Source organism: Osmerus mordax, chromosome 19 (assembly GCF_038355195.1).
Source record: "Osmerus mordax isolate fOsmMor3 chromosome 19, fOsmMor3.pri, whole genome shotgun sequence".
NCBI lineage: Eukaryota > Metazoa > Chordata > Actinopteri > Osmeriformes > Osmeridae > Osmerus > Osmerus mordax.
In genome coordinates, this window is record NC_090068.1 from 2,276,897 (window position 1) to 2,289,516 (window position 12,620).

Consider the following 12,620-nt stretch of genomic DNA (forward strand, 5'->3'; position numbering starts at 1 on the left):
TTATACAGTTTGAAATAATCTTAATTTAGGAACAGTGTTTGATCTATACCATGTTGTGTTGAGCTCATGAGAGCATGACCCTTGGTTATGTCCAGGAGAGAAATATGCCTATGTTTCTAGTATCTTTGATAAACTGTCATTATGCAGTTTTCTTATGAAGTGAATAGCTATAAGCTAGTTCTTTTGTAAGGTCCTAGGGGGTGCCTGTGTTACTTGGATGAATCAGAGGTCACAATATCACCAAAGTGTATAATGCCATGCAACTTTGAATGAGGAAAATAGAAGGAGCTTTAAGGTCATTTTTAGGAGCCATTCACTTCATTGACTATGTACTTTTTCACCTGATTGGGTACTATCTAATACTTCTTCAAATCCTATAATCATGTATGCTGTGCTGAGTAGTAACATACAGTATTATTTGATTGTTAAGGTTTTGAAATGTTATGAAACTTGTGAAATGTAAGGCACTACAGCAGGCCCCAGATAAACAGTTGATAAATGTTTGTTGTGTTGACGTTAAACGTCAAAAGGGGGGACTGTGGAAGAAATTGGAATTTCCTGTGTGCTTACATTATTCACTAATCAATAGAACTAGTCATTGGATACTAGTTAGTACGTTCTCATGTAAGCTTGCTATTAATAAAGAGTATATTTTGTCTATGTGTCAGGGTTAATAGATGTTCGGGGTCAGGAGACAGTACTGGCTAAACGTTCCTTGTCATGACTACAAGGAGAGCTCCAACTATGAACTCTCTAGTCTGAGAGTTGTCATGTGTTGGGAGCAGTGAATCTCTTTCTCTGAGACTGTTGAAACGTCATTACTACCTTACTGTCACAATCTATGTTTACATTCTTGTGCCCTATAAAAGATGGTCCTCTGGCTTTCAGAGCTGAGAGAGACATGATTGAGACCTAAGCCTGGTGTTGTGTTGTCATTTATTGTCAGAGGTCTGGTTTTCTCTCCCAATCTGCAGATTGATGAATACGTATTAAAATACAGAACTCAACTGAACTTTGTCACTCCGTTTATGAAGACGGACAAAACACTTTCTTCATCACAGGGAATGAGTAGCCCTTCCGCGCCATTCTTGTAAAACGCTCCACAATCTTGTCATAACCAAATTAAAAAGTGACGCCCCTTGAAATGTGGCAGAGAAAACAAGGTGGAAAATGGCTTGTTTGGAAATTGAGACGGCTTAGACAAAGGGAGAGAGGCTGGGAACTTACGTTCGCAGTTTATTCATGTGGCACAGCACAGGTCAGAACACCCGTGGCCACCAGCTCTCGTGTGTCCAGCGAGAAGCGGCTAGCCGTGATCGTATAGTGGTTAGTACTCTGCGTTGTGGTCGCAGCAACCCCGGTTCGAATCTGGGTCACGGCACATTTTTCGTTTTCCCTATGTGCAGACAAGGGACGTTGCGCGCCGTGCGTATACGCGACCAGTGCCATGCGCAGAGCTACTCCCCCTCGTCTCTGTTTAAAAAGAGCGTTTAGATATATAGTCTCGGTTAGTAGACCTGCGAAAGAGGAAGACCACTGTCGGCTGTTTCCCCATCACTTCTTTCGCTCCGAGCGAGTGTCCTGGGTCGGTGACATGGCAAGCAGCAAACACCTTGGGCCAGTGGCGCAATGGATAACGCGTCTGACTACGGATCAGAAGATTCCAGGTTCGACTCCTGGCTGGTTCGAGCATCCATTTAACCAATTCTGTATTTGGGCGACGAGGGAAAGATGTCTGTCAAGTAGTTGAGCGTAGCGCGCCAAACTAAAAGAACAGGCCTTATGCCTTTTTCACCAAAGCTCCTACTTTGATTCCTCACCGTTGCGCAGATACCACGAAGGAAGCGCCTGAATGAACGTTTTGCTGCAGCAGGTATTGAAAGAGCTTGGGAAAATGGAATGCTTTTCTTCAACCGGTAGAAAAAAGAAAAAGCTGGCTATGGTGTGACCATACAAGGATTTGACGCAAACGAGTGAAAATGCATGTGCTGCATGCCATCAATACAAGCTGGTGCGAGTATAGTCACTTCAAAGCCGTTTTGGGGCGGATGAGTACCTATTTGAACTTGATTTAGGACCATTGAAAGTGTGAGAGTGACTGGCCTTGTTCTGCTTCGGGGACACAAAGGCAAGAATCATAATTTGTGTCCGAAAAAGGACACTATGCAGGGAATGAGTAGCCCTTCCGCGCCATTCTTGTAAAACGCTCCACAATCTTGTCATAACCAAATCAAAAAGTGACGCCCCTTGAAATGTGGCATAGAAAACAAGGTGGAAAATGGCTTGTTTGGAAATTGAGAGGGCTTAGACAAAGGGAGAGAGGCTGGGAACTTACGTTCGCAGTTTATTCATGTGGCACAGCACAGTATAGAACACCCGTGGCCACCAGCTCTCGTGTGTCCAGCGAGAAGCGGCGAGCCGTGATCGTACAGTGGTTAGTACTCTGCGTTGTGGTCGCAGCAACCCAGGTTCGAATCCGGGTCACGGCACATTTTTCGTTGTCCCTATGTGCAGACAAGGGACGTTGCGCGCCGTGCGTATACGCGACCAGTGCCATGCGCAGAGCTACTCCCCCTCGTCTCTGTTTAAAAAGAGCGTTTAGATATATAGTCTCGGTTAGTAGACCTGCGAAAGAGGAAGACCACTGTCGGCTGTTTCCCCATCACTTCTTTCGCTCCGAGCGAGTGTCCTGGGTCGGTGACATGGCAAGCAGCAAACACCTTGGGCCAGTGGCGCAATGGATAACGCGTCTGACTACGGATCAGAAGATTCCAGGTTCGACTCCTGGCTGGTTCGAGCATCCATTTAACCAATTCTGTATTTGGGCGACGAGGGAAAGATGTCTGTCAAGTAGTTGAGCGTAGCGCGCCAAACTAAAAGAACAGGCCTTATGCCTTTTTCACCAAAGCTCCTACTTTGATTCCTCACCGTTGCGCAGATACCACGAAGGAAGCGCCTGAATGAACGTTTTGCTGCAGCAGGTATTGAAAGAGCTTGGGAAAATGGAATGCTTTTCTTCAACCGGTAGAAAAAAGAAAAAGCTGGCTATGGTGTGACCATACAAGGATTTGACGCAAACGAGTGAAAATGCATGTGCTGCATGCCATCAATACAAGCTGGTGCGAGTATAGTCACTTCAAAGCCGTTTTGGGGCGGATGAGTACCTATTTGAACTTGATTTAGGACCATTGAAAGTGTGAGAGTGACTGGCCTTGTTCTGCTTCGGGGACACAAAGGCAAGAATCATAATTTGTGTCCGAAAAAGGACACTATGCAGGGAATGAGTAGCCCTTCCGCGCCATTCTTGTAAAACGCTCCACAATCTTGTCATAACCAAATCAAAAAGTGACGCCCCTTGAAATGTGGCATAGAAAACAAGGTGGAAAATGGCTTGTTTGGAAATTGAGACGGCTTAGACAAAGGGAGAGAGGCTGGGAACTTACGTTCGCAGTTTATTCATGTGGCACAGCACAGTATAGAACACCCGAGGCCACCAGCTCTCGTGTTTCCAGCGAGATGCGGCGAGCCGTGATCGTATAGTGGTTAGTACTCTGCGTTGTGGTCGCAGCAACCCCGGTTCGAATCCGGGGCACGGCACATTTTTCGTTGTCCCTATGTGCAGACAAGGGACGTTGCGCGCCGTGCGTATACGCGACCAGTGCCATGCGCAGAGCTACTCCCCCTCGTCTCTGTTTAAAAAGAGCGTTTAGATATATAGTCTCGGTTAGTAGACCTGCGAAAGAGGAAGACCACTGTCGGCTGTTTCCCCATCACTTCTTTCGCTCCGAGCGAGTGTCCTGGGTCGGTGACATGGCAAGCAGCAAACACCTTGGGCCAGTGGCGCAATGGATAACGCGTCTGACTACGGATCAGAAGATTCCAGGTTCGACTCCTGGCTGGCTCGAGCATCCATTTAACCAATTCTGTATTTGGGCGACGAGGGAAAGATGTCTGTCAAGTAGTTGAGCGTAGCGCGCCAAACTAAAAGAACAGGCCTTATGCCTTTTTCACCAAAGCTCCTACTTTGATTCCTCACCGTTGCGCAGATACCACGAAGGAAGCGCCTGAATGAACGTTTTGCTGCAGCAGGTATTGAAAGAGCTTGGGAAAAGGGAATGCTTTTCTTCAACCGGTAGAAAAAAGAAAAAGCTGGCTATGGTGTGACCATACAAGGATTTGACGCAAACGAGTGAAAATGCATGTGCTGCGTGCCATCAATACAAGCTGGTGCGAGTATAGTCACTTCAAAGCCGTTTTGGGGCGGATGAGTACCTATTTGAACTTGATTTAGGACCATTGAAAGTGTGAGAGTGACTGGCCTTGTTCTGCTTCGGGGACACAAAGGCAAGAATCATAATTTGTGTCCGAAAAAGGACACTATGCAGGGAATGAGTAGCCCTTCCGCGCCATTCTTGTAAAACGCTCCACAATCTTGTCATAACCAAATCAAAAAGTGACAAACCTTGAAATGTGGCATAGATAACAAGGTGGAAAATGGCTTGTTTGGAAATTGAGACGGCTTAGACAAAGGGAGAGAGGCTGGGAACTTACGTTCGCAGTTTATTCATGTGGCACAGCACAGTATAGAACACCCGTGGCCACCAGCTCTCGTGTGTCCAGCGAGAAGCGGCGAGCCGTGATCGTACAGTGGTTAGTACTCTGCGTTGTGGTCGCAGCAACCCAGGTTCGAATCCGGGTCACGGCACATTTTTCGTTGTCCCTATGTGCAGACAAGGGACGTTGCGCGCCGTGCGTATACGCGACCAGTGCCATGCGCAGAGCTACTCCCCCTCGTCTCTGTTTAAAAAGAGCGTTTAGATATATAGTCTCGGTTAGTAGACCTGCGAAAGAGGAAGACCACTGTCGGCTGTTTCCCCATCACTTCTTTCGCTCCGAGCGAGTGTCCTGGGTCGGTGACATGGCAAGCAGCAAACACCTTGGGCCAGTGGCGCAATGGATAACGCGTCTGACTACGGATCAGAAGATTCCAGGTTCGACTCCTGGCTGGCTCGAGCATCCATTTAACCAATTCTGTATTTGGGCGACGAGGGAAAGATGTCTGTCAAGTAGTTGAGCGTAGCGCGCCAAACTAAAAGAACAGGCCTTATGCCTTTTTCACCAAAGCTCCTACTTTGATTCCTCACCGTTGCGCAGATACCACGAAGGAAGCGCCTGAATGAACGTTTTGCTGCAGCAGGTATTGAAAGAGCTTGGGAAAAGGGAATGCTTTTCTTCAACCGGTAGAAAAAAGAAAAAGCTGGCTATGGTGTGACCATACAAGGATTTGACGCAAACGAGTGAAAATGCATGTGCTGCGTGCCATCAATACAAGCTGGTGCGAGTATAGTCACTTCAAAGCCGTTTTGGGGCGGATGAGTACCTATTTGAACTTGATTTAGGACCATTGAAAGTGTGAGAGTGACTGGCCTTGTTCTGCTTCGGGGACACAAAGGCAAGAATCATAATTTGTGTCCGAAAAAGGACACTATGCAGGGAATGAGTAGCCCTTCCGCGCCATTCTTGTAAAACGCTCCACAATCTTGTCATAACCAAATCAAAAAGTGACGCCCCTTGAAATGTGGCATAGAAAACAAGGTGGAAAATGGCTTGTTTGGAAATTGAGACGGCTTAGACAAAGGGAGAGAGGCTGGGAACTTACGTTCGCAGTTTATTCATGTGGCACAGCACAGTATAGAACACCCGAGGCCACCAGCTCTTGTGTTTCCAGCGAGAAGCGGCGAGCCGTGATCGTATAGTGGTTAGTACTCTGCGTTGTGGTCGCAGCAACCCCGGTTCGAATCCGGGTCACGGCACATTTTTCGTTGTCCCTATGTGCAGACAAGGGACGTTGCGCGCCGTGCGTATACGCGACCAGTGCCATGCGCAGAGCTACTCCCCCTCGTCTCTGTTTAAAAAGAGCGTTTAGATATATAGTCTCGGTTAGTAGACCTGCGAAAGAGGAAGACCACTGTCGGCTGTTTCCCCATCACTTCTTTCGCTCCGAGCGAGTGTCCTGGGTCGGTGACATGGCAAGCAGCAAACACCTTGGGCCAGTGGCGCAATGGATAACGCGTCTGACTACGGATCAGAAGATTCCAGGTTCGACTCCTGGCTGGCTCGAGCATCCATTTAACCAATTCTGTATTTGGGCGACGAGGGAAAGATGTCTGTCAAGTAGTTGAGCGTAGCGCGCCAAACTAAAAGAACAGGCCTTATGCCTTTTTCACCAAAGCTCCTACTTTGATTCCTCACCGTTGCGCAGATACCACGAAGGAAGCGCCTGAATGAACGTTTTGCTGCAGCAGGTATTGAAAGAGCTTGGGAAAAGGGAATGCTTTTCTTCAACCGGTAGAAAAAAGAAAAAGCTGGCTATGGTGTGACCATACAAGGATTTGACGCAAACGAGTGAAAATGCATGTGCTGCGTGCCATCAATACAAGCTGGTGCGAGTATAGTCACTTCAAAGCCGTTTTGGGGCGGATGAGTACCTATTTGAACTTGATTTAGGACCATTGAAAGTGTGAGAGTGACTGGCCTTGTTCTGCTTCGGGGACACAAAGGCAAGAATCATAATTTGTGTCCGAAAAAGGACACTATGCAGGGAATGAGTAGCCCTTCCGCGCCATTCTTGTAAAACGCTCCACAATCTTGTCATAACCAAATCAAAAAGTGACAAACCTTGAAATGTGGCATAGATAACAGGGTGGAAAATGGCTTGTTTGGAAATTGAGACGGCTTAGACAAAGGGAGAGAGGCTGGGAACTTACGTTCGCAGTTTATTCATGTGGCACAGCACAGTATAGAACACCCGTGGCCACCAGCTCTCGTGTGTCCAGCAAGAAGCGGCGAGCCGTGATCGTATAGTGGTTAGTACTCTGCGTTGTGGTCGCAGCAACCCAGGTTCGAATCCGGGTCACGGCACATTTTTCGTTGTCCCTATGTGCAGACAAGGGAAGTTGCGCGCCGTGCGTATACGCGACCAGTGCCATGCGCAGAGCTACTCCCCCTCGTCTCTGTTTAAAAAGAGCGTTTAGATATATAGTCTCGGTTAGTAGACCTGCGAAAGAGGAAGACCACTGTCGGCTGTTTCCCCATCACTTCTTTCGCTCCGAGCGAGTGTCCTGGGTCGGTGACATGGCAAGCAGCAAACACCTTGGGCCAGTGGCGCAATGGATAACGCGTCTGACTACGGATCAGAAGATTCCAGGTTCGACTCCTGGCTGGCTCGAGCATCCATTTAACCAATTCTGTATTTGGGCGACGAGGGAAAGATGTCTGTCAAGTAGTTGAGCGTAGCGCGCCAAACTAAAAGAACAGGCCTTATGCCTTTTTCACCAAAGCTCCTACTTTGATTCCTCACCGTTGCGCAGATACCACGAAGGAAGCGCCTGAATGAACGTTTTGCTGCAGCAGGTATTGAAAGAGCTTGGGAAAAGGGAATGCTTTTCTTCAAACCGGTAGAAAAAAGAAAAAGCTGGCTATGGTGTGACCATACAAGGATTTGACGCAAACGAGTGAAAATGCATGTGCTGCGTGCCATCAATACAAGCTGGTGCGAGTATAGTCACTTCAAAGCCGTTTTGGGGCGGATGAGTACCTATTTGAACTTGATTTAGGACCATTGAAAGTGTGAGAGTGACTGGCCTTGTTCTGCTTCGGGGACACAAAGGCAAGAATCATAATTTGTGTCCGAAAAAGGACACTATGCAGGGAATGAGTAGCCCTTCCGCGCCATTCTTGTAAAACGCTCCACAATCTTGTCATAACCAAATCAAAAAGTGACGCCCCTTGAAATGTGGCATAGAAAACAAGGTGGAAAATGGCTTGTTTGGAAATTGAGACGGCTTAGACAAAGGGAGAGAGGCTGGGAACTTACGTTCGCAGTTTATTCATGTGGCACAGCACAGTATAGAACACCCGAGGCCACCAGCTCTTGTGTTTCCAGCGAGAAGCGGCGAGCCGTGATCGTATAGTGGTTAGTACTCTGCGTTGTGGTCGCAGCAACCCCGGTTCGAATCCGGGTCACGGCACATTTTTCGTTGTCCCTATGTGCAGACAAGGGACGTTGCGCGCCGTGCGTATACGCGACCAGTGCCATGCGCAGAGCTACTCCCCCTCGTCTCTGTTTAAAAAGAGCGTTTAGATATATAGTCTCGGTTAGTAGACCTGCGAAAGAGGAAGACCACTGTCGGCTGTTTCCCCATCACTTCTTTCGCTCCGAGCGAGTGTCCTGGGTCGGTGACATGGCAAGAAGCAAACACCTTGGGCCAGTGGCGCAATGGATAACGCGTCTGACTACGGATCAGAAGATTCCAGGTTCGACTCCTGGCTGGCTCGAGCATCCATTTAACCAATTCTGTATTTGGGCGATGAGGGAAAAAAGTCTGTCAAGTAGTTGAGCGTAGCGCGCCAAACTAAAAGAACAGGCCTTATGCCTTTTTCACCAAAGCTCCTACTTTGATTCCTCACCGTTGCGCAGATACCACGAAGGAAGCGCCTGAATGAACGTTTTGCTGCAGCAGGTATTGAAAGAGCTTGGGAAAAGGGAATGCTTTTCTTCAAACCGGTAGAAAAAAGAAAAAGCTGGCTATGGTGTGACCATACAAGGATTTGACGCAAACGAGTGAAAATGCATGTGCTGCGTGCCATCAATACAAGCTGGTGCGAGTATAGTCACTTCAAAGCCGTTTTGGGGCGGATGAGTACCTATTTGAACTTGATTTAGGACCATTGAAAGTGTGAGAGTGACTGGCCTTGTTCTGCTTCGGGGACACAAAGGCAAGAATCATAATTTGTGTCCGAAAAAGGACACTATGCAGGGAATGAGTAGCCCTTCCGCGCCATTCTTGTAAAACGCTCCACAATCTTGTCATAACCAAATTAAAAAGTGACAAACCTTGAAATGTGGCATAGATAACGAGGTGGAAAATGGCTTGTTTGGAAATTGAGACGGCTTAGACAAAGGGAGAGAGGCTGGGAACTTACGTTCGCAGTTTATTCATGTGGCACAGTATAGAACACCCGTGGCCACCAGCTCTCGTGTGTCCAGCGAGAAGCGGCGAGCCGTGATCGTATAGTGGTTAGTACTCTGCGTTGTGGTCGCAGCAACCCCGGTTCGAATCCGGGTCACGGCACATTTTTCGTTGTCCCTATGTGCAGACAAGGGACGTTGCGCGCCGTGCGTATACGCGACCAGTGCCATGCGCAGAGCTACTCCCCCTCGTCTCTGTTTAAAAAGAGCGTTTAGATATATAGTCTCGGTTAGTAGACCTGCGAAAGAGGAAGACCACTGTCGGCTGTTTCCCCATCACTTCTTTCGCTCCGAGCGAGTGTCCTGGGTCGGTGACATGGCAAGCAGCAAACACCTTGGGCCAGTGGCGCAATGGATAACGCGTCTGACTACGGATCAGAAGATTCCAGATTCGACTCCTGGCTGGCTCGAGCATCCATTTAACCAATTCTGTATTTGGGCGATGAGGGAAAAAAGTCTGTCAAGTAGTTGAGCGTAGCGCGCCAAACTAAAAGAACAGGCCTTATGCCTTTTTCACCAAAGCTCCTACTTTGATTCCTCACCGTTGCGCAGATACCACGAAGGAAGCGCCTGAATGAACGTTTTGCTGCAGCAGGTATTGAAAGAGCTTGGGAAAAGGGAATGCTTTTCTTCAAACCGGTAGAAAAAAGAAAAAGCTGGCTATGGTGTGACCATACAAGGATTTGACGCAAACGAGTGAAAATGCATGTGCTGCGTGCCATCAATACAAGCTGGTGCGAGTATAGTCACTTCAAAGCCGTTTTGGGGCGGATGAGTACCTATTTGAACTTGATTTAGGACCATTGAAAGTGTGAGAGTGACTGGCCTTGTTCTGCTTCGGGGACACAAAGGCAAGAATCATAATTTGTGTCCGAAAAAGGACACTATGCAGGGAATGAGTAGCCCTTCCGCGCCATTCTTGTAAAACGCTCCACAATCTTGTCATAACCAAATTAAAAAGTGACAAACCTTGAAATGTGGCATAGATAACGAGGTGGAAAATGGCTTGTTTGGAAATTGAGACGGCTTAGACAAAGGGAGAGAGGCTGGGAACTTACGTTCGCAGTTTATTCATGTGGCACAGCACAGTATAGAACACCCGTGGCCACCGGCTCTCGTGTGTCCAGCGAGAAGCGGCGAGCCGTGATCGTATAGTGGTTAGTACTCTGCGTTGTGGTCGCAGCAACCCCGGTTCGAATCCGGGTCATGGCACATTTTTCGTTGTCCCTATGTGCAGACAAGGGACGTTGCGCGCCGTGCGTATACGCGACCAGTGCCATGCGCAGAGCTAATCCCCCTCGTCTCTGTTTAAAAAGAGCGTTTAGATATATAGTCTCGGTTAGTAGACCTGCGAAAGAGGAAGACCACTGTCGGCTGTTTCCCCATCACTTCTTTCGCTCCGAGCGAGTGTCCTGGGTCGGTGACATGGCAAGAAGCAAACACCTTGGGCCAGTGGCGCAATGGATAACGCGTCTGACTACGGATCAGAAGATTCCAGGTTCGACTCCTGGCTGGCTCGAGCATCCATTTAACCAATTCTGTATTTGGGCGATGAGGGAAAAAAGTCTGTCAAGTAGTTGAGCGTAGCGCGCCAAACTAAAAGAACAGGCCTTATGCCTTTTTCACCAAAGCTCCTACTTTGATTCCTCACCGTTGCGCAGATACCACGAAGGAAGCGCCTGAATGAACGTTTTGCTGCAGCAGGTATTGAAAGAGCTTGGGAAAAGGGAATGCTTTTCTTCAAACCGGTAGAAAAAAGAAAAAGCTGGCTATGGTGTGACCATACAAGGATTTGACGCAAACGAGTGAAAATGCATGTGCTGCGTGCCATCAATACAAGCTGGTGCGAGTATAGTCACTTCAAAGCCGTTTTGGGGCGGATGAGTACCTATTTGAACTTGATTTAGGACCATTGAAAGTGTGAGAGTGACTGGCCTTGTTCTGCTTCGGGGACACAAAGGCAAGAATCATAATTTGTGTCCGAAAAAGGACACTATGCAGGGAATGAGTAGCCCTTCCGCGCCATTCTTGTAAAACGCTCCACAATCTTGTCATAACCAAATTAAAAAGTGACAAACCTTGAAATGTGGCATAGATAACGAGGTGGAAAATGGCTTGTTTGGAAATTGAGACGGCTTAGACAAAGGGAGAGAGGCTGGGAACTTACGTTCGCAGTTTATTCATGTGGCACAGCACAGTATAGAACACCCGTGGCCACCGGCTCTCGTGTGTCCAGCGAGAAGCGGCGAGCCGTGATCGTATAGTGGTTAGTACTCTGCGTTGTGGTCGCAGCAACCCCGGTTCGAATCCGGGTCATGGCACATTTTTCGTTGTCCCTATGTGCAGACAAGGGACGTTGCGCGCCGTGCGTATACGCGACCAGTGCCATGCGCAGAGCTAATCCCCCTCGTCTCTGTTTAAAAAGAGCGTTTAGATATATAGTCTCGGTTAGTAGACCTGCGAAAGAGGAAGACCACTGTCGGCTGTTTCCCCATCACTTCTTTCGCTCCGAGCGAGTGTCCTGGGTCGGTGACATGGCAAGAAGCAAACACCTTGGGCCAGTGGCGCAATGGATAACGCGTCTGACTACGGATCAGAAGATTCCAGGTTCGACTCCTGGCTGGCTCGAGCATCCATTTAACCAATTCTGTATTTGGGCGATGAGGGAAAAAAGTCTGTCAAGTAGTTGAGCGTAGCGCGCCAAACTAAAAGAACAGGCCTTATGCCTTTTTCACCAAAGCTCCTACTTTGATTCCTCACCGTTGCGCAGATACCACGAAGGAAGCGCCTGAATGAACGTTTTGCTGCAGCAGGTATTGAAAGAGCTTGGGAAAAGGGAATGCTTTTCTTCAAACCGGTAGAAAAAAGAAAAAGCTGGCTATGGTGTGACCATACAAGGATTTGACGCAAACGAGTGAAAATGCATGTGCTGCGTGCCATCAATACAAGCTGGTGCGAGTATAGTCACTTCAAAGCCGTTTTGGGGCGGATGAGTACCTATTTGAACTTGATTTAGGACCATTGAAAGTGTGAGAGTGACTGGCCTTGTTCTGCTTCGGGGACACAAAGGCAAGAATCATAATTTGTGTCCGAAAAAGGACACTATGCAGGGAATGAGTAGCCCTTCCGCGCCATTCTTGTAAAACGCTCCACAATCTTGTCATAACCAAATTAAAAAGTGACAAACCTTGAAATGTGGCATAGATAACGAGGTGGAAAATGGCTTGTTTGGAAATTGAGACGGCTTAGACAAAGGGAGAGAGGCTGGGAACTTACGTTCGCAGTTTATTCATGTGGCACAGTATAGAACACCCGTGGCCACCGGCTCTCGTGTGTCCAGCGAGAAGCGGCGAGCCGTGATCGTATAGTGGTTAGTACTCTGCGTTGTGGTCGCAGCAACCCCGGTTCGAATCCGGGTCACGGCACATTTTTCGTTGTCCCTATGTGCAGACAAGGGACGTTGCGCGCCGTGCGTATACGCGACCAGTGCCATGCGCAGAGCTACTCCCCCTCGTCTCTGTTTAAAAAGAGCGTTTAGATATATAGTCTCGGTTAGTAGACCTGCGAAAGAGGAAGACCACTGTCGGCT

General features: G+C 48.2%; 18 non-coding genes across 18 annotated transcripts; all 18 read left to right on the forward strand.

Moving 5' to 3' along the window:
* The first annotated feature begins 1,615 nt into the window (after positions 1 to 1,615).
* On the forward strand, positions 1,616 to 1,688 carry trnar-acg (transfer RNA arginine (anticodon ACG)). The gene has a single exon. It is a non-coding gene; the product is annotated as a tRNA-Arg (tRNA).
* A 729-nt stretch (positions 1,689 to 2,417) lies between these two features.
* Positions 2,418 to 2,489, forward strand: trnah-gug (transfer RNA histidin (anticodon GUG)). Its single transcript has one exon. It is a non-coding gene; the product is annotated as a tRNA-His (tRNA).
* A 234-nt stretch (positions 2,490 to 2,723) lies between these two features.
* trnar-acg (transfer RNA arginine (anticodon ACG)) lies at positions 2,724 to 2,796 on the forward strand. Its single transcript has one exon. It is a non-coding gene; the product is annotated as a tRNA-Arg (tRNA).
* A 1,035-nt stretch (positions 2,797 to 3,831) lies between these two features.
* Positions 3,832 to 3,904, forward strand: trnar-acg (transfer RNA arginine (anticodon ACG)). Its single transcript has one exon. It is a non-coding gene; the product is annotated as a tRNA-Arg (tRNA).
* Positions 3,905 to 4,633: 729 nt separating this feature from the next.
* trnah-gug (transfer RNA histidin (anticodon GUG)) lies at positions 4,634 to 4,705 on the forward strand. The gene has a single exon. It is a non-coding gene; the product is annotated as a tRNA-His (tRNA).
* Positions 4,706 to 4,939: 234 nt separating this feature from the next.
* trnar-acg (transfer RNA arginine (anticodon ACG)) lies at positions 4,940 to 5,012 on the forward strand. The gene has a single exon. It is a non-coding gene; the product is annotated as a tRNA-Arg (tRNA).
* Positions 5,013 to 5,741: 729 nt separating this feature from the next.
* Positions 5,742 to 5,813, forward strand: trnah-gug (transfer RNA histidin (anticodon GUG)). Its single transcript has one exon. It is a non-coding gene; the product is annotated as a tRNA-His (tRNA).
* Positions 5,814 to 6,047: 234 nt separating this feature from the next.
* On the forward strand, positions 6,048 to 6,120 carry trnar-acg (transfer RNA arginine (anticodon ACG)). The gene has a single exon. It is a non-coding gene; the product is annotated as a tRNA-Arg (tRNA).
* A 1,035-nt stretch (positions 6,121 to 7,155) lies between these two features.
* On the forward strand, positions 7,156 to 7,228 carry trnar-acg (transfer RNA arginine (anticodon ACG)). Its single transcript has one exon. It is a non-coding gene; the product is annotated as a tRNA-Arg (tRNA).
* A 730-nt stretch (positions 7,229 to 7,958) lies between these two features.
* Positions 7,959 to 8,030, forward strand: trnah-gug (transfer RNA histidin (anticodon GUG)). Its single transcript has one exon. It is a non-coding gene; the product is annotated as a tRNA-His (tRNA).
* A 234-nt stretch (positions 8,031 to 8,264) lies between these two features.
* trnar-acg (transfer RNA arginine (anticodon ACG)) lies at positions 8,265 to 8,337 on the forward strand. Its single transcript has one exon. It is a non-coding gene; the product is annotated as a tRNA-Arg (tRNA).
* Positions 8,338 to 9,062: 725 nt separating this feature from the next.
* trnah-gug (transfer RNA histidin (anticodon GUG)) lies at positions 9,063 to 9,134 on the forward strand. Its single transcript has one exon. It is a non-coding gene; the product is annotated as a tRNA-His (tRNA).
* Positions 9,135 to 9,368: 234 nt separating this feature from the next.
* On the forward strand, positions 9,369 to 9,441 carry trnar-acg (transfer RNA arginine (anticodon ACG)). The gene has a single exon. It is a non-coding gene; the product is annotated as a tRNA-Arg (tRNA).
* A 730-nt stretch (positions 9,442 to 10,171) lies between these two features.
* Positions 10,172 to 10,243, forward strand: trnah-gug (transfer RNA histidin (anticodon GUG)). The gene has a single exon. It is a non-coding gene; the product is annotated as a tRNA-His (tRNA).
* Positions 10,244 to 10,477: 234 nt separating this feature from the next.
* On the forward strand, positions 10,478 to 10,550 carry trnar-acg (transfer RNA arginine (anticodon ACG)). The gene has a single exon. It is a non-coding gene; the product is annotated as a tRNA-Arg (tRNA).
* Positions 10,551 to 11,280: 730 nt separating this feature from the next.
* On the forward strand, positions 11,281 to 11,352 carry trnah-gug (transfer RNA histidin (anticodon GUG)). The gene has a single exon. It is a non-coding gene; the product is annotated as a tRNA-His (tRNA).
* A 234-nt stretch (positions 11,353 to 11,586) lies between these two features.
* trnar-acg (transfer RNA arginine (anticodon ACG)) lies at positions 11,587 to 11,659 on the forward strand. The gene has a single exon. It is a non-coding gene; the product is annotated as a tRNA-Arg (tRNA).
* A 725-nt stretch (positions 11,660 to 12,384) lies between these two features.
* trnah-gug (transfer RNA histidin (anticodon GUG)) lies at positions 12,385 to 12,456 on the forward strand. The gene has a single exon. It is a non-coding gene; the product is annotated as a tRNA-His (tRNA).
* Positions 12,457 to 12,620: the final 164 nt, after the last annotated feature.